At 39.2% G+C, this 15,201-nt stretch overlaps 2 pseudogenes; both read right to left on the reverse strand.

The window, feature by feature from the left end:
* Nucleotides 1-11,766: 11,766 nt before the first annotated feature.
* Nucleotides 11,767-13,295, reverse strand: LOC108535412 (inosine-5'-monophosphate dehydrogenase 1 pseudogene; annotated as a pseudogene).
* A 173-nt stretch (nt 13,296-13,468) lies between these two features.
* Nucleotides 13,469-14,476, reverse strand: LOC108535410 (inosine-5'-monophosphate dehydrogenase 1-like; annotated as a pseudogene).
* Nucleotides 14,477-15,201: the final 725 nt, after the last annotated feature.

A 15,201-nucleotide genomic window follows, 5' to 3' on the forward strand; every position in this document is an offset into this window, starting at 1 on the left:
ATTAAACCTTAAATGTAAACGGGCTAAATGCCCCAATTAAAAGACACAGACTGGCGAATTGGATAAAGAGTCAAGAACCAGCAGTGTGCTATATTCAGGAGACCCATCTCATGTCCAAAGACACACATAGGCTCAAAATAAAGGGATGGAGGAATATTTGCCAAGCAAATGGAAAGAAAAAAAGGGTGGGGGGGGGGGATTACAATCCAAGTCTCTGATAAAACAGACTTTAAACCAACAAAGATCAAAAAAGACAAAGAAGACCATTACATAATGGTAAAGGGATCAATGCAACAAGAAGAGCTAACTGTCCTAAATATATATGCACCCAATACAGGAGCACCCAAATTCATAAAGCAAGTTCTTAGAGACATATAAAGAGATTTAGACTTTCACACAATAATAGTGGGAGACTTTAACACCCCACTGTCAATATTAGACAGATCAATGAGACAGAAAATTAACGAGGATATCCAGGACTTGAACTCAGCTCTGGACCAAGAAGACCAAATAGACATCTACAGAAATCTACACCCCAGGTCAACAGAATATACATTTTCTCAGCACCACATCACACTTATTCTCAAATTGACCACATAATTAGAAGTAAAACACTCCTCAGCAAATGCCAAAGAATGGAAATCATAACAAACCATCTCTCAGATCACAGTGCAATCAAATTAGAACTCAGGATTAAGAAGACACTCAAAACTGCACAACTACATGGACACTGAACAACCTGCTCCTGGATGACTACTGGGTAAATAACGAAATTAAGGCAAAATAAAGAGGCTCTTTGAAACCAATGAGAACAAAACACAATGTAACAGAATCTCTGGGACACATTTAAAGCAGGGTATAGAGGCAAATATAGCACTATGTGCCCACAAGCAAAAGCAGGAAAGATCTAAATTGACACCCTAACATCACAATTAAAAGAACTGGAGAAGCAAGAGCAAAGATATTCAAAAGGTAATTAGCTTTCTTCTCTGATTTCCACCTAACAAAATCTCTGTCCTGTTTACTTCTTCTCTCTCTAGACCTCTTTGATCTTGCCTTTGCTGTAAACTCTATGCTGTTAAGTGGTAAGTGTCTTAAACAGTGAGTTTCTGGAGTTCCCTTCCTTGACTCCTGGCTCTTCTTAAATATGTCTGTTTATTTGAAAATTCAGGTAATACATTTTAATTTCTGGAGGATTAAAATGGCATTGAGAGGCCGGGCACGGCGACTCACACCTGTAATTTCAGCACTTTGGGGGGCCGAGGCAGGAGGATCACCTGATGTCGGGAGTTTGAGACTCAATCTCAAAAAAATTTAAAATGGCAGAGACATTGTTGTAATGGTGATTTAATATTTGTATGGCTTTCTTTGAACATGGAATGTTTCATTCTTGAAAAGTTTATTTTAACCATCACATCGGCTCTTCTGTTATTTCAAACACTAGATGTCTCTCTAGTGCCAGTCTCATTCTGCTTACTACTCAGGAAGTCTAGTTCAGCCTAGAATTGTCCTGGATTCAGAGTAAGGAGATGTCAATTTGACAGTGTTAGCTCTGAGAAGACCCTAGCATTTTCAATAATGTGTACCCTCTCAGATTCTATGTGGCTAAATTTCAGCAATGATCCTTTCCTACTTGCAGAAACAATGATAACACTACTTTATCTTTGTATAGTAGTAGAATGTTTTAGAGCCATCTAACATGTGTTCATGTGTTCTGTCCTCACAGCAACCTTGCAGGCCAGGTACTATTATTTCAGTTTTATAGTTGAAGAAATTGAGGCCTAGAAATGTTACAGAACATTAATAAGTTGACATAGCAACTAGTTACTGAACCCACATTCACTCACACATTCTCTGATTCTAAATCCGTAGCTCTTTCCTCTACATAGAGCCACTTCTGTCTGTATAAGCACTGTTAGTAGCTTTCTGATTTACATGTTTTGATGAACAAAATATATCTCTTCATATTATACATTACAACTTTAAATACACAAAATGTAACCTTAGCCATCTTTAGGACAGATGTTAGTTTTTTCTTCTCCTTCAGTATATATAAAGGTGTTATAGTTCTACTTTACTGTGATTCATTGTGAAACCCCAATGAACACTTGTCTTCTAGCTGATGTTTATAGATTGGCTTACATGGTCGAATAATATGTATGGGTGAGACTGCTCCTGTCTTTAGTCTGAACCTTGGGTAACCCCAGTTTGTGATTAACTTTGAAGAGGTATACGTGTAAGCTGACATTCCTCTGTGTACTTTACTGGCTGCCAGGAGAAACATTTAATTTCCTGGTCGGAGAAAATTATCTCTAAAGGAAGAGTCCCATTCTTTCTATTGTTACTCTAAGGTTCCCTGGATGGTTTCATTCTCAACAATGCACAAATAAGAACTCCCTTAGATTATGGTTAAATAAATATATATAGGAAGTGTTCTTCCTTGCTAGTTTGTGTATTTTACATGATAATAAAGCAGTCCTTTCTTGATATGTGACACCCATGGACATTTTGAAATTATGTCCTAGTAAAGTTGTTGGTATCTTACTTTTCTTAAAAAAGGATATCAAAATATAACTATATATAAAATGAACTATAACATTTGATCAGCAGTTCTATATACTTTACAATTATATATAAAACTCATAACTAATTTTGAAATTATGTTCAAGAAATGAAGAGGATCCTGTCATTTATTGGAGTTTAAAGTCCTGAACACTTAGTAAACACTCCAATTTTCTGGTTTAATGTAAGAGTAAATGTTGCTTTTGAGTTATAAAAGGATAAACGTGGTCATTTTATTATATGGGAAAGATGTTTAAAGCAAAAGGTTTACATTTTCATGAAGAATTCCAATTGTTACTCAAGTTTTAGTCTCATGTACAATTTATGTGTGTCATTGGCCAAGAATTTAATGATACATAATATCTTTAACATTCCTGGGGATTTTGTTTATATTTTAGTTTTTTTTCTTTTCAAGGTGATGTAGATTCACATAGTTTCTGTTTCTTTTCATTTTGTGTAAAAAATGTAGTACTCTATTTTCTAGCTGGTAGGTGGCTTCCCTGGCAGTCAAGAAATAACATTGTCTTTGGTGATAGACAGACTTGTGTTTCAATTTCCATTTCTTGCTATGTGATAATGGAGAAATTTCCTCTCTATGGTTCTGTTTCCTCATGTAATAAATTTTGATAAAATGTCCGTATTTGCAAGTTTGTTGGAATGATGAAATGCAATAGTGTGTGTAATGTGTTCAGCTAAAGGCTTGGAATATGATGAGTTGTCAATAAAGGACTCCATTGTTATCAAAGGCACTTCTCTAGAAAACATGACTATTCCCATACCTGGTTGTTTTCTTTTTTCCACTTTACAGGGTTGTTGCTTATTCATTCATTAATAAAGAACATTTAAAATATCTCTTCAGCGAGTATAATAAATAAGCTCGCATTAATATATTATTGATATGTACCTGTAATCTTTTAGGGGAATATATGATGACTTTTAATAAAAAATATTGTAATCATTCTTGGGAAACTTCAATTTAGAAACCTACAAAATGCAATTTTAGTTTTCAGAAAAAATTGTACATATATATAATAAAGGGAAGAAGAATAACCAACTTTAAGCACAGCTAAATTGGCAGTTTCAGTCTGTGATCAGACATTCAATTGAAGCGATGTTCTTTAAAGGAAGAGGAAGAATCAGTTGGAAAAGTGATCGTTAGTACAACACTGTAATGTGTTGGTCATTAAACTAGCCTTCAAAATAAGAATTGAATAGGAAAAGATATAGAGGGCAGATATAAATATATATAAATGTAAATGTATAATATATATAAATATAAAGATATAAATAAGGAAAGGAAATACTCATCAAAGAAATCAGGGGAGCACAGGGTTAAAGAGGGGAAAAGGAAACATGAGGAAAAGAATTTAAAGACTAGAATGAACAAATAGGGTTGATTTTTCTACAAATGTTTTTAGTGGTAGCAAATTCAATGACAAAACTCATTTCTCCTGCTTAAAACAAGTGGATGTGTAGAGCAGCAAACATAGAGAAGAACATTCTCTGTTCCTCTCTGGGTTGTCTTTTATGTCCCAAAATAACCTAGATGAAGTAATGAACTGATATTCAACAATATCTTGAGTATGAGATAGAAATGTTTAATAGTACCTATTAACCACATTTTTGGAAATACATGATGTTAATAGGTACATTATATCAATGATTGAATATTTCATGTTTCACTATAATGTTTTCTATAATTTACTTATCTTTAGACCAATAATTTTAAATAACATAATTTTTTCTAAAAAATAAAATTAAAAAATAAAGTTTTACCCAAAGAAAAGGATAAATCAGTTTGATGTTTAACATTTAGTTTTAGACTTTTGGGGGTATGTAATATTTCACCATTCAGAAATAGAATACCTAAAAAGGAATCTTATAAATAAATATTACTTTTATTTTATGAAATAGATTTTAATATTGATTTAACAGTAAAGCTTATATGGATTGTATGATCATTTCTTTGAATTTATTTCAATTTGTCATATAAAGGGTAATTAATTTTCAGCAATTTGGAAAGTTTTCTATTTAAAATAATATTTTTTTCTTCTTTCTCTTCCTTCTCTCCAACTCGAAGTTTTTAAAAAATCGGAAAAAGTAAACAGTTGATTTGCAATAACTTTTATAACTTTCTCCCCTCCAAAATGTGGGTTTAAATGCTCTTTAAGTTACAAGTGGAAGAGTAGATGACCTGAATTTGCTCTTCTGGACTTTCTGTGTTTGATTTTCCAGAAATTACTCTTGCCAACTCTATTTGAGAAAGAGTCCAGTGATGAAATAACCAGAGTTGAAACCTGCTTGTTCAGAACATGTACTTTAGCTATCTATTGACATTTTCCTATTTTCTTAAGATAATTCAACGAATGTTAGTGAGGAGAAGAGGGACCCAATCTTCAAGACTAATAGGTGTTCCCTGAAGCCACTCTGATTTATAGTGTGTGAGTGAGTGTGTGTGTGTTGTGTGTGATGGTGTGTGCATGTGTATTTTATATGTTTTCAAGTGATATTTAAATTTTTTAACCAACATATTTTATTAAACACCAAATGGGTCATTATCCATTCTAGATAATTTGGTTTAAAAAAATTTCTACAGAGTCTAAAATTGAAAACATTTCTACAATGCGATTATTCGGATCATTAATAAAATATTAAATATGGGATATATAATTTATTTAAATAATACTGGTTTTGTCTTCTATTAGGAAGATATGTGGCATTAACTGATAAAATCATACTTAACATTTGGCATTTTGATTTGAACACTACCATAGAAATTAGGGATAAATATAAGCATTTTTCAGCAATGTATAATTAATGCAAACAATGAAATTATCAAGTGACAAGAGATGAGAAGAAATTTTCAAGCCAAGTGTCCATAAGTAGAAGCTGAAGTCCAAGGATTCCTATTTGGTAAGGAGATTAAAATAATATATAGCCTTAATGGCTGAAGTTCCTGGATTTTAGGATCTAAATGGGTATTGGAAGTAGGGCTTCAACAAATATAGAACCTGTAAAATTTACTTTACCTGTGAAAGGAAGGACTAGCTAAACTTTGCGCCAGTCCAAGGAAGTAGTATGGAGTACTGTTATTTCAATGTTATCCTTCGATAAATTGAAAACTTAATCCATTGTGAAAACTGTGAGATTGACTTAATTCGTGAGACACACCCTAAGTAAAGGAATTAAACTAGGTGCCAGCAAAAGCAAAAGTAGTAATTTGTAATCGTATACATCTCAAAATGTTATTTACGTTTTATTGGTTTATTGAAAGAGACAACTCCACTGGGGGAAAAACATTTTATTTTTAATAATTGTCTCTGATTGCAGTCTGCAGATACTGTACCAATTCCCTGGTATCTCTGATGAGATTAAGCCTATTAGCTTCTAGAGTTACAACCATATAAATGGATGCTGCTTTCGTGGAACACATTAATTGGTTCTTCAGAGTCCTATGAGTGTCTTTCCCTTTTTTGATGTGGGGAAATCTGAAACCCCTGGTTTCTAACTTCTTTCTTTCCTCTTTAGCTCTTGCCATAGTTAGTGTCCCATAGCTTCATGAGGTTTTAGCAAAAAGACAACTGATTTTAGAAAATTGTGAGAAACTCACATCTGTAATTTTTCCTGGTTCTTAGTTTCTACATTGGGTTTATCCTGGCTCAAATAACAGTTTGGCATTTAGCTGAGAAATACTCATACCTGACTTAGAGGGAAATAAGTGGTTTGATGACTGCAAGTTGTTTTAGTGATCCCTCTTTCTTTCTCCTATTCTCGTCTCCAGGAAGGGAAGATATTGCATTTCTCCACATGGAGGTGTTTGAAGAGAAATAAACTTTTACTGTGAATGTGCATCCCACAAAAATACACAACATTTTCTAACTCTCCTCTTGTACTGAATTATAGAGTGACGGTGGTAGTTCTGGTTTTTGGCAGAGGACTTGCCTTTCAGCAAAACCTTTCATGGGTAGTGACAATGAAGAGTTTGAAAAATTCAGTGTATTGAGACTTGGGATGCTTAGTGCTTTTCCCTCACCTAGGAGGTCAACATCCGTTTCTGGTACCTAGGACCAGATAACATTTTGTTGTAACAGAGTATCAAAAATTTAAAATATTCAGAAATTTAGAATTGAAAAAGTAATTAGTATTATTATTCACAGAATTAAGGAAACATCAATTATGCACTTTGAAAAAGAAGGAGAGGGAACAATGAATAGGAAATCAAAGAAATTGATTCAAGTGTGCATTAACATCTCTGCAAAGAAATGAATTAACCTGTAGATGAATCTAAATAAACAACGAATATCAAAGCAATACCGGCACCAGTGGCTCAAGCCTGTAATCCCAGCACTTGGGAGGCCCAAGGCGGGTGGATGCAGGAGGTCAGGGGATGGAGACCATCCTGCCCTAATAGAGTGAAACCCCGTTTCTACTAAAATAAAAAAATTAGCCGGATGTGATTGGCGGAAGCGCCTGTCATCCCAGCTACTCGGCAAGGCTGAGGAAGGAGAATGGCTTGAACCCGGGAGGCGGAGCTTGCAAGTGAGCCGAGATCGCACCACTGCCACTCCAGCCTGGGAGACACATGAAGACTGCCGTTTCAAAAAAATAAAAATAAAAAATAATAATGATGATTACGAATTTTGAGTGCTTTAAAAAAAAACGACGGAGCCAACTTGAATGAAAAAAATTAGAGATAAATGACTGGAGTTAAAGCTCAACTTGCATGAAAAAATCAAGAGATGAATGACTGGAGTTAAATCTTTCTCAAGTCTGATATTTTGGAGGGAACTAGTGATACTGATTAAATTTTCAGTCTGTTAAGTCAAGAATGCATGTAACATATTTAAGGATAAACTCTATAGACGAGCAATAGAATATAAAACAAGCACAAACCAATAAAAGACTCAGTTGTTTTAAAAAAGGAAAGAGCAATAAGTAAATTTTAAAAAGATATTCCAAGCACTTGGGAGTTGAAAAAAATAAGTAAATAAAAACCAGGAGACATAAAATAAAATATAAAATGAGGTATTAAAAACATAAATGCTAATGATAAATTTACCTCTTAAAAGATAGGTAATTTCAAATTAAATTTTAAAAATCCAGTTGTGACCAGGTACAGTGACCCATGCCTGTAATCTCAGCACTTTGGGAAGCCAAGGCAGGAAGACTGCTTAACCCAGGAGTTGGAGACCAGCCCTGGGCAATATAATGAGACTTTGTCTCTATAAAAAAATTTAAAAATTAGCCAAGTGTGGTGGCACATGCCTGTAGTCATAGCTATTCAGGATGCTGAGATGGGAGCATTTCTTGAGCCCAGAAGGTGGAGGTTGCAGTGAGCCATGATCATGCCACTGTACTCTGTCCCAGGTGACAGAGGGAGACCCTGTTTTAAAAAAAAAAATCCAGTTACATGCTGTTTATGAGAAATACACCTATACATGATCATAATGGAAAGATGAAAATAGTGAAATGTAAAAACATATGCAGGCAAAGATGAACCCAACAACTCTTTTGCAATATTAATGAAAGGCAAAATAGACTTTGAAACAAAAAGGACTTTAAGTAGAAGTAACAGCCTAGTTCACTAGAAAATAGAGCAATTCTGAATACATATATGTTAAAAGCAAATAATATCCTGAAAAAACTTCATAAAGTAAAAATCAATAGTATTAAAGTTGAAATGGACAAATTATCAATTGTAGTGGGAGATTTTGACATAATTTTCATCAAATGATAGATTGCATATATAGAACACTACAAACAATAAGTAGGTGAAGGAAATTGTTTTCAAACACCCACAGAGTATTTTAAAAATTTATTTAAAATATTTATGTATCATAAATGTGCTGTTTTTTCATGTAGAGTTCTTGCAATTCTCTTTTGCCTTTTCTAGAAAATAATATACATGGAATTATTCTGTATATTAACTTTGGAGAAAGGTTTATTTCTCTTAGAATAATAGAGTTGAGATTCATTCATTTATTGCATGCATCAATACTTTATTCCTTCTTATTGCTGAATAGTATTTCATTATATGAATGCATCACATTTATTTATCCAGTCCCCAAGTGAGGGACATTTGTGTTGTTTTCAGTTTCTGATGATACTAACACATTTGTTTTAAAATTACCACATTTGTGTGAATATGGGTTTTTATCACACTTACATAAATGCTAAAATGTGGGGTTATTGAGCTGTATGCTAAATATATGTTTGACTTTATAAGGCATTGTTTTCTAGAGTGGCTGTGCCATTTTGCATTCTCTTCAGCTTTGTATGAGAGTTCCTGTTGGTTTGCATCTCTGCTAGCACTTGGCATTGTCAGGTTTTTTTGTGTGTTTGTTTTATTTTACAGGCATTCTGATAGATATGTAATTGTAATTTTAATTTCATTAAATAAAGTAAAAGATAATTTTATATTATCTTTTAAATATATTACTGGATTCAAATTGTTGAGAATCTTTTTTGTTTATATTCATGAGAAATAGTGCATTGTAATTTACTTTTATTGTAATATTTTTGGTTGGTTTTGGTATCAAGGTAGTCCTGGCTTCATAAAATGAGTTGGGAAATATATACCCCTCAGCCTCAGCTTCCTTTTCTGCAATAAATTATGTGAAATTAGTATTATTTGTTAAATATTTAGTAAAATTTACCATCTGGGACTACAGTTTTCATTTTGGAAGTTTTAAATAAAATATTTAATTTTCTACTAGATGAAGATATAGACAATTTACTATTTAGTGAGTTCTGGTAATTTACATTTTTCAAGGAAGTCGTCTATCACATTTAAGCTGTTTAAGTCATAGGCATAGAGTTGTTGGTACCATTAGTCTTTTAATATCTGTGGAGTCTGTAGGAGTCATCTCTTTCATCTCTTTGATGAAAGACTGTGAAGTCTGTAGGACCATCTCTTTCATTCCTTATATAGTTAATTTGTGTTTTCATTTGTTTCAAAATATTTTCCAAGTTCCCACTCTACTACTTGTTTGATTTATGGTTTATTTAATTTTCAAATATTTAGGTGCTTTACAGATTTTTTTTCTGTTACTCGTGTTTGGAAAGTATAATGTATAATATATACAAAATACGATTTGATTTTTTCTGAACTTGTTGAGGTGTTTTATGGTCTATGTTGGTGAATGTTCTATGTGCACTTGAGGAGACTATGCATTCTGCCATTAGTGGGCAAGAGTGTTCTACAAATGTCAATTAGGTCAAGTTGGTTGATAGTGTTGTTCATTCCTTCTGTGTCCTTACTGATTTTCTATCTACTTGCTCTGTCATGTCCATTACCTGTACATACACTGGAACCTTTCTAGAAATGTTATAAAATTTGCTTTCAAAAGTCATATATATTTTAATAAACTGAGAGGAGAAAAATATTAAATTATATTTATTCAGATACCCAACCATTTCTTTTGCTTTATCCTCATTCCTAAGGTTACAAGTTTCCCTTTGTTATAACTTCCCTTACGTCTTGTTTGAGTTTAAATTATTTTTCTGAACTTCTTGAATTTTTTCTGTAAATTTATGTTTTCACTGAACTTGGAAGTTTTTCATCCACTATATCTTCAAATATTTTTCTTCAACGATCATTTTTTTCCCTTTATTTCATAGATGCCAATGACACTATTACTAGGTTTTTTGAATATTGTTATTATATTATCTATAGGCCCTAGACGCTCTGGTCATTTTCATTTTCAATCTTTTCTCTCTGTGATTTAGACTAGACAATTTTTATTGATCAAGTTTTAAGTTTACTGACTTTTTCCTCTGTTATCTCTATTCTTTTATTGAACCATCTAGGGAATTTTAAAATTTCAGGTGTTGTATTTTTTATTTTTTAAATGTCCAATTTTTCCCTTTTCTTTTTCCAGTAGTTTCTATTGCTCTGTTAAGAACATCTTTATTTCCATTAATTTCAAGAGCGTTCACCTTTGCCTCATGGAGCATGGTTATAATAGCTACAATAAAGTCTTTATTCCAACATCTGGATCATCTTAGATTTGACATTTGTTGATAGTTGTTTCTCTGGAAAGCAGGTCCAACTTTTTATTTATTTATTTATTTATTTTTTGTTATTTGTATGCTGAGCAATTTTGCATTACATCTTCAAAATTTTGAGTAATGTGTTGTGAGACTCTGCCTCTTGTTAAAATCCTCTGAAGATTTTTTGTTTATTAATAAATCAAATTAGGCTCAGACCATGAGTTCTATCTTGCCGTACACTGGTGCTAGTTTGAATGTCATTTCAGGGTTTAAAGTCTTTATTGTGTTATCTGAAACAGTCAGGGATTAGTGTAAGACTTTGGAGCTGATTCACAGATCAATTCTTAAAGCTTTTGCTATGCTTCTTTGGATGTGTTCCATACAGGCAGAGTTTGGGGGCACACCAGGGAATTTTCTTCTTCACTGCTTATTTATTTTATTTTATTTTATTTTTTATTTTTTAATTTTCTTTGGAGGCGTTGAGATCTGCTTGATTTATTCTTATTATTTAATACACAATGACACAACTGTGATTCCAAGGTATGCAAAGTGTGCCTTCCACTGCAGCTAAGGAGAGGGCAGGAATGGTATACCTGGGGATGGTGTGAGTCAGGAATGACAGGGAGGCGAGGCGGCCATGATCAGGGCAGCCTCCTCCCCAGGGCCAGGGACAGGGGAGTGGCCTGAGGAGCAGGGACCAAGGGTAGCCTAGGGCAGGGGAAGTGGGTGGAGACCTCCTGTTGGCTTAGGTCTAGAGCTCAGAAGTGCCACATGGCTGAGGGGGTAGTGGCCCGGGAAGGACCAGAGGCAGGGCCAGGAGAGCACCATTTCCTGGGGGGCTGGGGGCAGGGAGGTGCCCTACGGGAGAAGCCAGGAGGGACCTCCTGCCCCTGGGGTGGGGGCTGGGCTGGAGCAGGCTGCAGCAAGACCTGAAGCATGCGCAGGGCCGGAGAGCCTGGCTAGCTGGGCTGGTGTGTGTGTGTGTGTTGGGGGGTTCCCAGGGCAGCCTGGCTCAGAGAGCAGTCCAGAGTCTGCAGGCGGTGCCCAGCGAGAGGCCGCAGACCCCTCAGAACCTCCCCTCCTCTCTCCCTGGAAAGGAACTGGGGAACCTATAGTGCAAATCTGTGGACCACTCAGTTACAGAGGGAGGCTGTGCCCAAAAGTGGACACTGGGGTGCGCCCCCTTCACCACCTCGGCCTCCACGACTGTCCTCAGTACAGCCGCTTCTCAAAAGAGTGCAGGCTGTGGATGCCACCCTTGATCTGGGCCGACATGGTCTGCTTCTCAAACTTCAGCTCTCCTGAGTACATCAAGGATTGAATGACAGGCTGCGGCCGGATATCCTGGTAACTATGTTGGATGCCTGCTATGAGATAGGACACGAACTTATGAATGGACCTTTTGTCCTGGATGGAGCCCAAGACACATTGTGGGATCTTCACATTATTCCCCTCACCGAAGTATCATTTCTGGCTGCTGCTGCTCTTCTCCATGGCATCCAGTGAGTCCATGCCCCGGTACTTCTTGAGCCGCACCCTGTCTGAGAAGTACTCACCGGGGGCCTCCGTGGTGGTGGCCAGCAGGGATCCCATAATCACTGTGGAAGCTCCAAGGGCCAGGGCCTTGACCATGTGCCCTATGGTCTGGATGCCGCCATTGGCTATGATGGGCACACTAAAGCACAGGGCATACTCAGCCACCTTGTACACAGCAGTGCCCTGGGGCCAAGAGCAGGCCATCACTTCCTGGGTGATGCAGATGGAGTGGCAGCCCATGCCTATGCGCACGCAGCCCGTCCACATAGCGTCAATCAGGTTTTTGGCCTGGGCTGCTGTCATCCCAAACACCTGGAGGTGGGGGTACTTCTGTTGGATGTAATGCACCATGGCAACCTGATACACCGAGTTCCCTTGGGAGGAGTCCAAGACTGTGACGTCTACACCCACCTGGGTGAGCAGGTCCGGGGGGTATTTGTCATCCTTAGGGGTGCCCACAGCTGCTCCACACAGTAGCTGCTTGTGGGAATCCTTGGAGGCCAGAGGTTAGTCTTGGTTCTTCTTCAGGTCTGTGCAGGCGGTGATGGCCACCGGCTCATGGCTATCATTGAGGAAAGACAGCTTCCCTTTCTTGCTATGCTGCAGGATCTCATTTGCCTCTTTCAACATCAAGCCTGCTGGAGCTAACACCAGCTCCTTCCTTGGCATCACCACCTCACTGAGGAGGGTGGTGTGGTCCTTCTCAGCAAGAAAGTTGATGTCTCTGGAGGTGACGATGCCCACCAGTTTGCTGCCCATGGTGCCCGTCTCCGCGATGGGGATGCCTGAGAAGCCTTGCCGCATCTTGGCCTCCAGCACATCACCCAGAGTGAGCAAGGGGCTCAGCGCCACGGGGTCCATGATGAAGCCCTGTTCAAACTTCTTGACCTTCCGCCCCTCGTTGGCCTGGAACTCTGGGGTGCAGTTGTGGTGAATGAAACCAATACCTCCCATCAGAGCCATTGCGATGGCTATGTTAGCCTGTCACAGTGTCCACGGAGGAAGGAGATCAGCGGCATCTTCAGCGTGATCTTCCGGGTCAGGGCTGAGGTCGGGTCCGCCTCATCAGCTACGAAGTCTATGAATCCTGGGAGAATCAGGAAGTCGTTGCAGGTGAGGCGCTCGGCCCTGGCAAAGAGCTGCTGCGCGGTGAGCCAGTTCTCGGGCACGTAGCCGTTGCCGCTCATGATCAGGTAGGCCGCCATGCTGCCGCCAGACCCTTCGACGTCCGCGCGTGCAGCCGCTGCTGCTGCCCCTGCTCTGCGGCCACGCTGTAGCTGCGAGCCAGGCGGGCCCGCTTCTCTCTCTCTCTGTCTCTCTGTCTCTCTCTCTCTCTCTCTCTCTCTGTCTCTCTCTCTCTCTCTCTGTCTCTCTCTTTTTAAAAAATNACTTCCTGGGTGATGCAGATGGAGTGGCAGCCCATGCCTATGCGCACGCAGCCCGTCCACATAGCGTCAATCAGGTTTTGGCCTGGGCTGCTGTCATCCCAAACACCTGGAGGTGGGGTACTTCTGTTGGATGTAATGCACCATGGCAACCTGATACACCGAGTTCCCTTGGGAGGAGTCCAAGACTGTGACGTCTACACCCACCTGGGTGAGCAGGTCCGGGGGGTATTTGTCATCCTTAGGGGTGCCCACAGCTGCTCCACACAGTAGCTGCTTGTGGGAATCCTTGGAGGCCAGAGGTTAGTCTTGGTTCTTCTTCAGGTCTGTGCAGGCGGTGATGGCCACCGGCTCATGGCTATCATTGAGGAAAGACAGCTTCCCTTTCTTGCTATGCTGCAGGATCTCATTTGCCTCTTTCAACATCAAGCCTGCTGGAGCTAACACCAGCTCCTTCCTTGGCATCACCACCTCACTGAGGAGGGTGGTGTGGTCCTTCTCAGCAAGAAAGTTGATGTCTCTGGAGGTGACGATGCCCACCAGTTTGCTGCCCATGGTGCCCGTCTCCGCGATGGGGATGCCTGAGAAGCCTTGCCGCATCTTGGCCTCCAGCACATCACCCAGAGTGAGCAAGGGGCTCAGCGCCACGGGGTCCATGATGAAGCCCTGTTCAAACTTCTTGACCTTCCGCCCCTCGTTGGCCTGGAACTCTGGGGTGCAGTTGTGGTGAATGAAACCAATACCTCCCATCAGAGCCATTGCGATGGCTATGTTAGCCTGTCACAGTGTCCACGGAGGAAGGAGATCAGCGGCATCTTCAGCGTGATCTTCCGGGTCAGGGCTGAGGTCGGGTCCGCCTCATCAGCTACGAAGTCTATGAATCCTGGGAGAATCAGGAAGTCGTTGCAGGTGAGGCGCTCGGCCCTGGCAAAGAGCTGCTGCGCGGTGAGCCAGTTCTCGGGCACGTAGCCGTTGCCGCTCATGATCAGGTAGGCCGCCATGCTGCCGCCAGACCCTTCGACGTCCGCGCGTGCAGCCGCTGCTGCTGCCCCTGCTCTGCGGCCACGCTGTAGCTGCGAGCCAGGCGGGCCCGCTTCTCTCTCTCTCTGTCTCTCTGTCTCTCTCTCTCTCTCTCTCTCTCTGTCTCTCTCTCTCTCTGTCTCTCTCTTTTTAAAAAATAATTTTCTCTCGCAGAGTCTGCCTCCCCGGGGCCCCTTTTTCCAGTCCCTCTGGCCAAGAGTCCTCTGTCTAAGCCTTCCACGCAGTGGCACAGTTCTGTGTTATTAGATATACCCGGGGGATGAAGTAATGAAAGAAAAGACAGAAAATAAAAATGGAAATTCCTTCTACAGTCTTTAAACACAGAGGCCCCTAGAGGCCCATTTTCATGCTTCCTCTGTCCAGAAAGATGGATTTCTAGGGCTTACATTCATGCTGCTGCCTCTACATGCACTGAAGCTGGTCAGTGAAGCTGGCCTTGGGGCAGAGGGAGAGAAAAACACATTGGGATTTCACCTTCAACCTCCACTTTCCACCTCTTAGAGTCCCAGTTTCATAGTACTCTGACAGAAAACCAGAGTTTTCTCAAAGTTTTTGCTGTCTGTTCCCATCACATTGTTCCCTGATTTGGCCCATCCTTAAGTCAAGACCAGATGATCTTGAAGGAAAAATATCATAAGAAACTCACTATTGGCATACTGGTCATTTTTTTTTTTTTTTTTTTTTT

Source organism: Rhinopithecus bieti, unplaced genomic scaffold (genome assembly GCF_001698545.2).
Source record: "Rhinopithecus bieti isolate Rb0 unplaced genomic scaffold, ASM169854v2 scaffold_12512, whole genome shotgun sequence".
In the NCBI taxonomy this organism is placed as follows: Eukaryota; Metazoa; Chordata; class Mammalia; order Primates; family Cercopithecidae; genus Rhinopithecus; species Rhinopithecus bieti.